Raw genomic sequence first — 10,812 nt, 5'->3', positions numbered from 1 at the left:
AGTTAGGCCTCTTGAGGCTGCTAGAAAACCATAGGCACTTAGGCCCTGTGCCTCGGTTTCCCTCTAACCTGTGACCATCCATTGCTGTCCTATTCTTGCTATCCCATCCTGTGTTATGCCTTCTGGCTGAGAGTTGCCCTCTACCCTAGTGTGGTTTTCTGGAAAACCCACCAAACCAAGAATAAGCATCCCTGTCCCAGCCCTGCCAGCTCGTCTGCCAGTGGCGCAGGCTGGGTCCTCATCCCATTTAAGTCTTAAACAGGGAAGGCAGGGACTTGGATTGAGAAGCCTGAGTCCAGCAAGGCCCACCCAAACTGGATGCACCACCAGGGGGTGCACACCAGTCTCCACAGTTTCCTGCCCCACCCTCCCATCCCCACAGCCTGCCCAACCTCCACCCACTGCACAAACTCAGCTTCTGGCTGTGGGTTGGGTCTTGATGCCACCATCATTCTCAATCCCCCAAGTACAGGAGCTGCGAAACTGTGTCTTCCAACTCTTGAGAGTCAGCCCTTAGGGCACACAATTCTCCACTCCTCTCATCCCCCTGATGCCAACTGTCCTGACCTTCTGAAGCCAAGGATCCAGGCACCCAGCTCCTTCTGGCAGTCACACACTTAAACAATTCATTTTCCAGCTGAGAGTGCCTTCAGAAGCTGATTCACCCAAACTCTGAACTTCAGGCAAACTGAGAGGATCAGAGAGGGCCAGGGATTTGTTCCAGGGAAAAGGAAGAACCCAAAGATTCAAAGGACAGGAAAGGATACAATAAAAATCTCCGTCACTTACAGCTTCTGAAGCACCCTTCCAAAGTGCCCCCAGGAGCCCAAGGCACTCCGTCTTGCCCCATCACTACCCATCAAAATGGACCCCTAAATCATGATCCAGGGTCCTAGCCCAATTCTCCTTCATCTTGTAGCCCTAATGTCTGTCTTTCTGGAAATCAGGAGCCCATGGCCTAGCACACCTGGGTGCTTAGTTAATATATGGTGACTGAAAGAGTCCCATGATTTCCACCCCCTCCTCCATTTGTTGATTCATCCCTCAACCATCCCCTTCCCCTCTCCAGAACAGTCACTTAGCTAGTCACCCCATCTGGTGAATGTGTCTCAGGAAGTCCTAAGTGGGGTTTGTCACGCCTGCTTGCTCAGGTCACTGCTTGCTTTTCCCATCCTTGTTCAGACAGGTGTCAACTTTGCAACCCTTGCCTGTGAGGGTCCTTGCCTCTTCTCTACCTACTTTGTCTGAGACACCCTCCCACCCCAAGAGGATCACACAGTGGTCACCAGCTTTAGGTTCCATGAACATTCGGTTTCCTCATGTTTTTTCTTTTCTGGGGCAGGGGGTCCCTACTGTCTTATTTAGGACACCCAGGTGTCTGTGAGAAGTCTTTTCCTTCTTAGAAATTCCTGCTGCTGCCCCTCATTAGTCCCACGGATTCCTATCACACAGTCTGGGGACCCTGGAGACTGAGGGGCCTCAAGTTTGTAGGCGCTTCCTCAAGGTATCTCCCCATCCCCCATAGACTATAGTTCCTGGGGGTCGAGGACCTCTTGGAGGTATGAGGGCGTCTTCCTCCACGGCTCAAAACCTTCTCCTTTACTTGGAGCTCGCGTGATTGGGTGGGTTCCCACATATGGAGTTCCAGAGCCCCTGTCCAGATATCCGGGTTCTACCCTCTAAACCCGTCGGGGGTCCTGGAGCCGCCCCGAGGCCCGCCCACCTACCTTTCAGTCCAGACCGTCTGTGTGGGGCGGCCTCGGGTTAGCTCGCTCCAGACTCAACAGATGGATTATAGACCGTCCGGCGGGAGGCGCCGCAACCCGGGATGCCAGACTCGCCCGGCAACCGTCCTCTGGACTCTGCTGGAGTGGTCCGTCCAGCCGCGCCAGCAGCCTCGCTGGCTCCTCCCCACCCTAACTCAGCAGCCAATTCTCTGTCGGGTCCCGCCCACCCTTGTGCCCCATTGGGGAAATTCAATTTGACAGCCACGCCCTAAAGTCCCGCCCATCGCGGGCCAGTGGTGTTGCCTACTGCAGTCTTGGAGCTAGTGGCCGGTCGGGTGGGCGTCTCTAAGTTAGGTGTAAAGCTCTATGCCAAAGTCGAGAAGGGTGCCCCAAGCCGGGGTAAGTGGCCTGGAATCATACAAATCTCAGAGCCATCAGTGCAGTTCTTCTCCGCCCTTCTCTTTGTTCGTGAGATCACGTCCCCTCCCTCGACTCCACCTACTCCTCGCGTCGATGCTCAAGCTCTGCCGCCGCCTCCAGGCCGCTTTTGGGACACCTGGTCTGGGCCACCTCAGAGCAGGGATTGAGTGACCAGCAGCACCTTGACCCCGTGTTGGACTGCCTGGGACCATCTCAGATGGAGCAGGATCAATCACACAGCATGTCTTCCCCCGCGCACATACCTTTGCACAGATACCCTCAACTAGCGTGCTTCTCCCAAGCCCTTATAGGATCTGCCTCTTGGAGCGCCAGAGTCCTAAACAGGGAATATGGACTCTAGACTCTCGTTCAACAAATGGAGGAAATTAAGGCCCAGAGAGAGCCAACATTTCCAAGAGCAAACAAAAAGTCAGCCAGACTCATTCTATTCCATATGCTGGTGTCCCTGGAACCTGCTACCCCAACTATTCTCCTTGGGGACCAAAAAGGGTGGAGACTGGGAACATGGAGTCTGAATTACTTGCCATTAAATAAAAAGTATAAAAATATAACTCATTTGTTCTGTGCTTGTCATGCATCAGGTACATAATCCTTGCAACAACCAGATGATACCAGAATCATTGTCCCATTATACAGATGAAGACAACCCATAGGTAGTGGAGCTGTGATTCATACTTAATACCTTCTAACACCTTCTGAGTCTAGTGCTTCTAAGCAGTAGAACATAGGATTGTGGGAAGTTGGAAGTTGGTTCCAGTTGCCCCAGAAGAACCTGGATTCAGATGCTATGCTACAGCAACTCCCCCCCCCCCACACACACATATTTAAGGAGAGATCTAGTATACATTTTCTTTTCCATGTTTTTTCATTTCATCCCCCAAACCCTGTGAAATAGTTTTACACATTGGAAAATCAAGGCACAGAGAAGAAAGCCATCTTCCAATCACCCTGGAGCAGGGGTAAATAGAGAACAATTTGGCAGATAAAGTTTGAGGTCCTCAGGTGTCTCTACTTGGCCTAGGACCCATGTTATTTCCTGAAGGAGTGTGTATGTCCTCCAAAGCCAACTCTGTTGTACCTCATGCACCACTCCTTCTTGCAGAGCACACCTAGGCCCCCTGGATTCTTAGGGCTTGCTTGAGGTGTGGCTTTTGGCTCCAGTGAACTGCATGCTTGGTGCTAGCTATGTTCCTCCACAGGCTGGGAGGAATTATACAGATGAGGCCCATATGCATTGACTTAAGTCTTGCACTCACAATTATTTACCCCTGTGGTACAGTAAGGATGTGAGGGTCCCAATCAGTCCCTGCTGTCAAACTCTCAGAGCATACCTACCTGTCTGCCTCTTTCTCTTCCTACTTGCAGAGGGTGGTGCTGGTGCAGAGGGCAACTGGTGGTGGGGGTGATCTAGAGATCAAAAGGTAGCCCAGCACTAGTATGGGGGAAGTTTATAGCCACAGACCAGGAAAGAGTAAACATCACATGAGGAGGGCCCTGATATTTGCTGAGCACCTGTTGCATGTCAGACAGCTATTGCAAGTTAACCACTATGCAAGATAGATGTAGCTGGATTCTACAGAGGAGGAAATTAAAGCTCATGGAGGTGAAGGCACCTTGGGCTGGCATGATATGTGAACAGTGGAATTCTGCCCAATTCTGAAGCCCCTTCCCTCCACCTTGCAGCCTTGAGGATGGGGGAAATCCTGGAAGGCTTCTGAAAGAAGGTGGTTTGTGAACTGACCCTTGAATGTAAGAGGAAAGAAATTCACTTCACAGAGAAAAGGTAATAGGCACAGAAGAGCATTTTTGGCAATGCAAGTAGAGGCCAAGAGGCTTGCAAATAGGAAAAGGAGGATCATTCTCCTCTGAGTGAAACAGGAGATGGAAGTGGCCCTCTATCTGCCCATCTTTAAAAAGAAGGGGTTGGACCAGTCTGCTCTAAGCTCTCCTACAGCAAAGGGCTATAACAGGAAAGATCCAGATTCTTCCAGGTCCAACCCTGGACTGGCAGAGTAGGGAGTGGCAAAAGCAGCTGTGGGGCCAAGGGTAATATTTTGCTCCAGTGCCCAAGTCTGAGAATGAATATTTTACCAAATTGGTGGTGTTGAATCCCTGAGTCACCCTGGCTTCCCCTCCCCCTAGTCAGGGTCCTGCAGAGAAAATCCAGCCCTGGGGTTAAGAGGCAAAAAACAGGGGCTGGGGATGTAGCTCAGTGGTAGAGCACTGGCCTAGCATGTTCAAGGCCCTGGTTCAAACCCCAATACCAGAAAAAAAAAAAAAGGCAAAAATGGTTATGGGTCTTAGTCCTAGTTCTACCCCATGGAAGGCCTTGGTCCTCTCAGTTTCAGTTTTCTCATCTATTCAATGAGTTGTGCTCTGAGCTCCCTAAGCTCCCTATACCTAGCCTGGACAATATAAGATTCCAAGGCTTTCAGAGAGAACACCATCTTAGCTAAAGTGGATAAAAGCCAGATGAGACCAGGAAGCTACTAGGCAACAGAGGGTTGGAGGAGTGTGAGAAGGGATGGAGTTGGGCCTGCAGTTGGAGTCTTCAAGAGAGAGAGATGGTATCTGGTTTCTAGAAGTTATGGATAACAAAGCCCTTACTTGCTTTGGTATGTGGAAAGGACAGAGGAAAAGCAGCCTGGAAGAGGAGAACAACATAAGCAAAGGAAGGGAAGTAGGACCACGAGAACTGTGTAAAGCAACAGTCAGGCAAGTGAAGCTGGAACATGAGGTCCCTAGAGGAGAACTGCTTCTTGCTGGGGTTGGTTTGATCCAAGGACTGTGATCCTCCTCCTCCTGAGTGGAACTGGAGGCTCCCAAGGTCACGCCAACAGCCCTAGGGGTACAAATGAGGACCTGTTTCTCAAACCAGTTCGGCAAGGCCATCATCTCTATGATGTCATCCAGCTGCTGTGTTCTCTGAGCAATAGTGCCAGACAAACTTCCGGCCTTGGAGGAGGAGAAGGAGGCCCCTGAAATGCCCACTAGGCAGCAATGAACTCTAGGAGAACAGCCTCATAGACAAACAGGAGAATTTTGGATGGGCCAGCCTGGACCTTTTGTCCTTGGTGCCTGGAGAGGGAGTTTAGGTTCAAGGTGGGGGCACTGTGTAATCATCTCAAGTGGGTTCAACCCTGATTTCTAATCACTTTTATAATACATGTGTAGCATTTTTATCACTATGACCCTCATAGCTTGAATCCTGTGAGTTCTTATAATTATAAAAGGCTCAGTGAAGCTCAGCCATACCAGCACCTCACACACAATTCTAACCCACACTCTTGTTCTTAAAACACCATCTGACATTTAGAAGTTTGCCCATTTGAGGTCTTGTCAGATGTGTGTGTGTGTGTGTGTGTGTGTGTGTGTGTGTGTGTGTGTGTTGAGTACTGGGGATTGAACTAAGGGGCACTCTACCACTGAGCTACATTCCCAGTCCTTTTTATTCTTTTTTATTTTAATTATTTTTTTTTAGATGTTGATGGACCTTTATTTTATTTATTTATTTATATGTGGTCCTGAGAATCGAACCCAGTGCTTCACACATGCTAGGCAAGTGCTTTGCCACTGAACCACAGCCCCAGCCCCCTTTCTATTCTTTTTTATTTGGGGATAGAATCTTGCTAAATTGCTGAGGCTAGCCTCAAACTTGCAATCCTCTGTTTCAGCCTCCCATGTCTCTGGGAGTACAGTCATGTGCTGCTACTACTATAAGTGGCATCAGATTTTTAAACCGACACTTTTCATTACTTGTGAATACAGCAGCTGAGTGTTAGCATCACACAGTCCTGAATGTTAACCTTATGGACCATCTATCTAGACAGGTACCCTGTGTCTCAGAGAGGGCAAGGGACAAACTTTAGGTCACAGAGCAAATTAAGGGTAGAGCCACTCTGCACTTCAAATCCCCAGCTTTCCAAATCCCTTATTTCTTTCTCAGGGCCTGGAACACCCAAATGTAAAATAGCAATAGTAACTGGTATATATTGAGCAGCAACTATGTGCCATACACTCATTTAAACATCACCACAGCCTGAGTAGATGCTAAAATTATGTCAATTTTACAGATAAAGAAGCTGAGATTCAGGGCTGGGGCTGTAGTTCAGTGGAAGCGCGCTTGCCTAGCACATGTGAGGTACTGGTTCGATCCTTAGCACCACATAAAAATAAGCAAATAAGGGGCTGGGGTGGTGGCTCAGTGGTGGAGCATGCATCTTGCACGAGTGGGGCACTGGATTCAATCCTCAGCAGCACATAAATAAATAAATAAAGGTATTGTGTCCCTCTACAACTAAAAAAGAAAATTTAAAAAAATAAAATAAAGGCATGATGTCCATCTAAAACTACAAAATAAAAATTGAAAGAAAGAAAGAAAGAAAAAGAAACTGAGAGGGAGGTCACTTGTTTGAGTTGACAGCATGTTGTTGGTAGGGCTGGGATTGGAACCCAGCTTTGTGGGCCCTTCTCCTTTAGCAGATCTGATAAATCTCAACAGAGGCAGGAAAGCCTTTCTTTGCAGACTCCAGAGGTGAGCAGTATCTGGTTCAGAGCTTCCATGCAGGCCTGGCTTCTCTGGGGTGGTTAGAAAAGTGCTGAGACTGCAGAAGGGCTCTGAACCTTCCCAGAGGAGGCAGCCACAGTAGGAGGGACTGCTCAGCACCAACTTCAGAGCCAAGTGTAAACGTGGCTGCAGGACCAGCTGCAGCAAGGGAGGGCAGGCAGACGGGGTGGGGCCCAAACCCAAACCCAGCCTTCCAGTCACTTTCCCAGCCATCCAACAGCCAGGCTTGGCCCTGCACGCCCTTTTCACTCCCCCATCTGGATTTGAGATGAGGACACTGGGCCTAATAGCTAAATAGCGGTGGAGGAGTGCCTGGAGTCACAGCCACTGGGGGACTGGGGACCCCATAATCTCATGCAGGCTTCAGAACTTAAAAAGTAAAAGCCAGTTCTTATGAAGTTCATATTATGTGCCAGGCACTGTGTTAAAGCTTAGTGGACAGTAACTCACTCATTCCTCATGATCATCTCAATGGAATAAGACTATTATGAGCCCTTTTGTTGAACAGAAAAAACCTAAGCACGTGAAGTTAAGCAAATTGCCCCTGATGACAATATGAATTTGGCAGCCTGCAATTGCTGAGCATGTACAATATCCCTTCTGGGCACTGTGCTAAGCATTTTTCATTGATTCTCCACAGTGTTATGAAGCAGTTTCTAATTTATTAAGATGAGGAAAAAATAAGGCTCAGAGAGAAAAGTGACTTGCCCTAGGTCAGACAGTTGTAGTGGACACAGTCAGGACTCCAATCCAGGATTTTCTAACCAAGAGAACTTGAGAACTCAGTTTCTAGAATCAGACAAGCCTGAATATGATGGTGACATCATTGTTTTTTAGCTATATGATGTTTGTAAGTCACTGCTGAGCCTCTGTTTCCTCCTCTGTAAGATGGGGTTTTAGTTGTGATGATATTAACATCACCTGCCAGCCATTAAACCAGCCTTGGGTATGACAGATAATTTATTTTGCTGCACTGGGAATGGAACCCTTGGCCTTTCATGTGCTAGGCAAGTGCTCTACCAGTGAGGTACAGCCCCAGCCCCAGGAGGTACTTGATTGATTGACTGATTGCAGAATCCAGGAGCACTTTACCATGGAGCTACATTCCTAGGCCTTTTTTTTTTTTTTTTAAACAAAAAAGTAGCCAGTGGGTATTTAGGTGGTGCATTTACATTGTACATTCCTTCATTCACTTCTCACAACAGCCCCAATATGGTGACTCCTGTCTTCTTGTGCCTATTTTTTAAAGGAGAAGTATGCGGCTCAAAGGGGAAGAAGGTGTGCCCAGAAGTAACAGCAAGTGAATCAGGCTGACCATGGTGCCACATACCTGTAATCCCAGCTACTGAGAGGCGGAGGCAGGATTATCACAAATTTGGGAGTAGCTGGGGCATCTTAGTGAGACCCAATTTCAAAATAAAGGACTGGGGTGTAATTCAATGGTAGAGCACTTACCTATGATGTGTGAGATCCTGGGTTCAATTTCCAGCAAAACAGCTCTAATCTGGTTTTGAGCCCAGTGCTGAGATTCTAGAGGCTGAACTGTTGCCTGTTATTTCCTTATACTTTGTACCCCAATACTGAGGCACAGAGGGGGAGTGGGATATGCCTGGATCACACAGTGAAATAGGTCTCTGGGGTCATCAAATTTTCTTTTCTTTTTTTTTAATATTTATTTTTTTATTGTACTTGGACATAATACTTTTATTTTATTTATTTTTATGTGGTGCTGAGGATTGAACCCAGGGCCCTGCACATGCTAGACGCTAGACAATTGCTCTACTGCTGAGCCACAACCCCAGCCCTGGGGTCATCTAATTTTCAAAGACCAGGAAGGGAAAGCTTGCCTGCCAGCCTCAGGTCACTATAGTCACAGCTTCTTAGGGCTTGAGCTCAAGCATTCCCCAGTCCCAACTTTGTGAAAAGATGCCCTATTATTCCAAAGCCTAGATCAAGATCCTGATATTTTAGGTCCCTTTTTCTGGAAGCCTGGGTACTGAATTCCAGTTCAATTGGCAGAGGTGGGAACCTCCTAACCAAAGAAGACCAGTCTGTGAAGTCACTAGGGATGCCTGGGGCACAGCAAGAGCTTCAAGTTTTGCTTAAACCCTGATTCATGCAGTCACTGGGTACTTTACCTCCCTGAGCTTCAGTCTCCTGGACTTTCAAATGAGGGTACTGATACCGCCTAGAGTATATATATATATATATATATATATATATATATATATATATATATATATATATGGAGAGAGAGAGAGAGAGAGAGAGAGAGAGAGAGAGAGAGAGAGAGAGAGAGAGAATAGAGTATATATATACCAACTTTGGTATATATTGACTGACTTCAGCTTGCCCCCCTGTTTGCAATGTTCTTTTGAAACTTTTCCATTCAGGAATATGTTATCTTATCTGTTGGGCTCAGCCATGTGACTTGTTTTGGCCAATAGAATGTAGTAGACACTGCTAGTTCTGAGACTGGGCCTTACTATGTCTCATAGATTCTGATCTTTCTCTTGGACCCTCCCAGCTATAATGTGAACAAGGCTGGCTATCCTGCTTGGGTATAAGAGATTACTGGAACAGGGCAAATTGACTTAGCTGAGGCTACCCTGTCAGTCATCAGTTGATCCAATAGCCAAACACAGATGAATGAGTACATCCAACTGAGACCAGAAGAACTTTTAGCTGAGCTCAGCCAAAAGTGCCAATCCATGAAATCATAAACCAAATAGATGGTTGCTGTTTTAAGGCACCAAGTTTTGGGGTGCAGCATTGTTATGGCAATTGATAACTGATATATACTTTTTTCCCCTTTGTAGACTATTCTTTTTATTTTAATTTGTTCCTTTTTGATATATATGACAGTAGAGTATATTTTGACATATTATACATACATGGAGTGTAATTATGCTAATTAGTGTCTTATTCTTGGGGTTGTACATAATGTGGAGTTTTCTGATACACACTTTAATTCAGTGTTAGTACTAATTGCTGTAATGAACCATAAGTCTTAGTAGCTGAATCAGACTTTATTTCTCACTCATGCAAAGTCTTATGTAGGTTGAGGGGTTCTCCCAGACAGCTCTCTTCCAAGCAATGACTCCCCCAGATCCTCCCTAGAATCCATTCCTGAAACTTTTGCATGTGAAAAGTCTGAAAATCAAATGAGGCACATCTACTTTTAACTGCCTTGGCCCAGGGGTGGCATGTGTAATTCCGTTGGCCAGAAGGCAGTCACCTGCCCTCTGCCTGTGTGCCTAGGCAAAAACAAACAGGTTGGAGAATACAAAGCACTGCTTTTGCCACATTCCTCTCCTCCTCAGGTGGTGATGAGGGATCAGGCAGAAAATTAACTTCTATAAAGAATCAACTCCAGGCCATCAAGTTAGAGGCCAGCCTAGGCAATTTAGTGATTTCCCCATCTCAAAATAAAAATAAAAAGGGCTAGGGGTGGAGATGTAACTTAGTGATAGAGCTCTACTGGGTTCATTCCCCAGTAACAATGAGAGAGAGAGAGAGAGAGAGAGAGAGAGAGAGAGAGAGAGAGAGAGAGAACTCTCACACACCCAAGTTAGATCCCCAGCACCCTGAGGGGAGTGGGGATCAACTCCAGCATCTACCAGTGGCTTAAATGAGGGGCAATTTATAGGTGAAGAATCCAAGGCTCAGAAAAGTTGAGCGATTTTCCCAAAATCAGTCAAGGCAGTAGTTATGTTGTGGTAGTAAAGGGCTCAAACATCTGGAAGTAGACAGATTAGGGTGTAAATCCCAACTTCCTGCTGTGTGACAACTGACTAATTTCTTGGGCCTCAGTTTCCTCATCGGTAAAATGGGGAGAGGAATAGTTTCAACCTCATTAAGTTGGGGGTGATCATTCAGGGAGTTTGTGTCCAGAACTTAGTTCAAATCCTAATACCCTTACAAGGGCTTGCTTAACAACCGTGAGTCACCTGGAAGAAGTTGATGTTATTTTTGATCTTATCTTCCCACAGTACATAAATTTGGCCAGGAGTCTTTATTATGTTTGGGGTAAAACCTGTCCCTTCCCCCTACCTCTTGTGGTGTGGTTTTATTTTC

This window comes from Urocitellus parryii, chromosome 3 (assembly GCF_045843805.1).
Source record: "Urocitellus parryii isolate mUroPar1 chromosome 3, mUroPar1.hap1, whole genome shotgun sequence".
In the NCBI taxonomy this organism is placed as follows: domain Eukaryota; kingdom Metazoa; phylum Chordata; class Mammalia; order Rodentia; family Sciuridae; genus Urocitellus; species Urocitellus parryii.
This window is presented reverse-complemented; position numbering follows the sequence as displayed.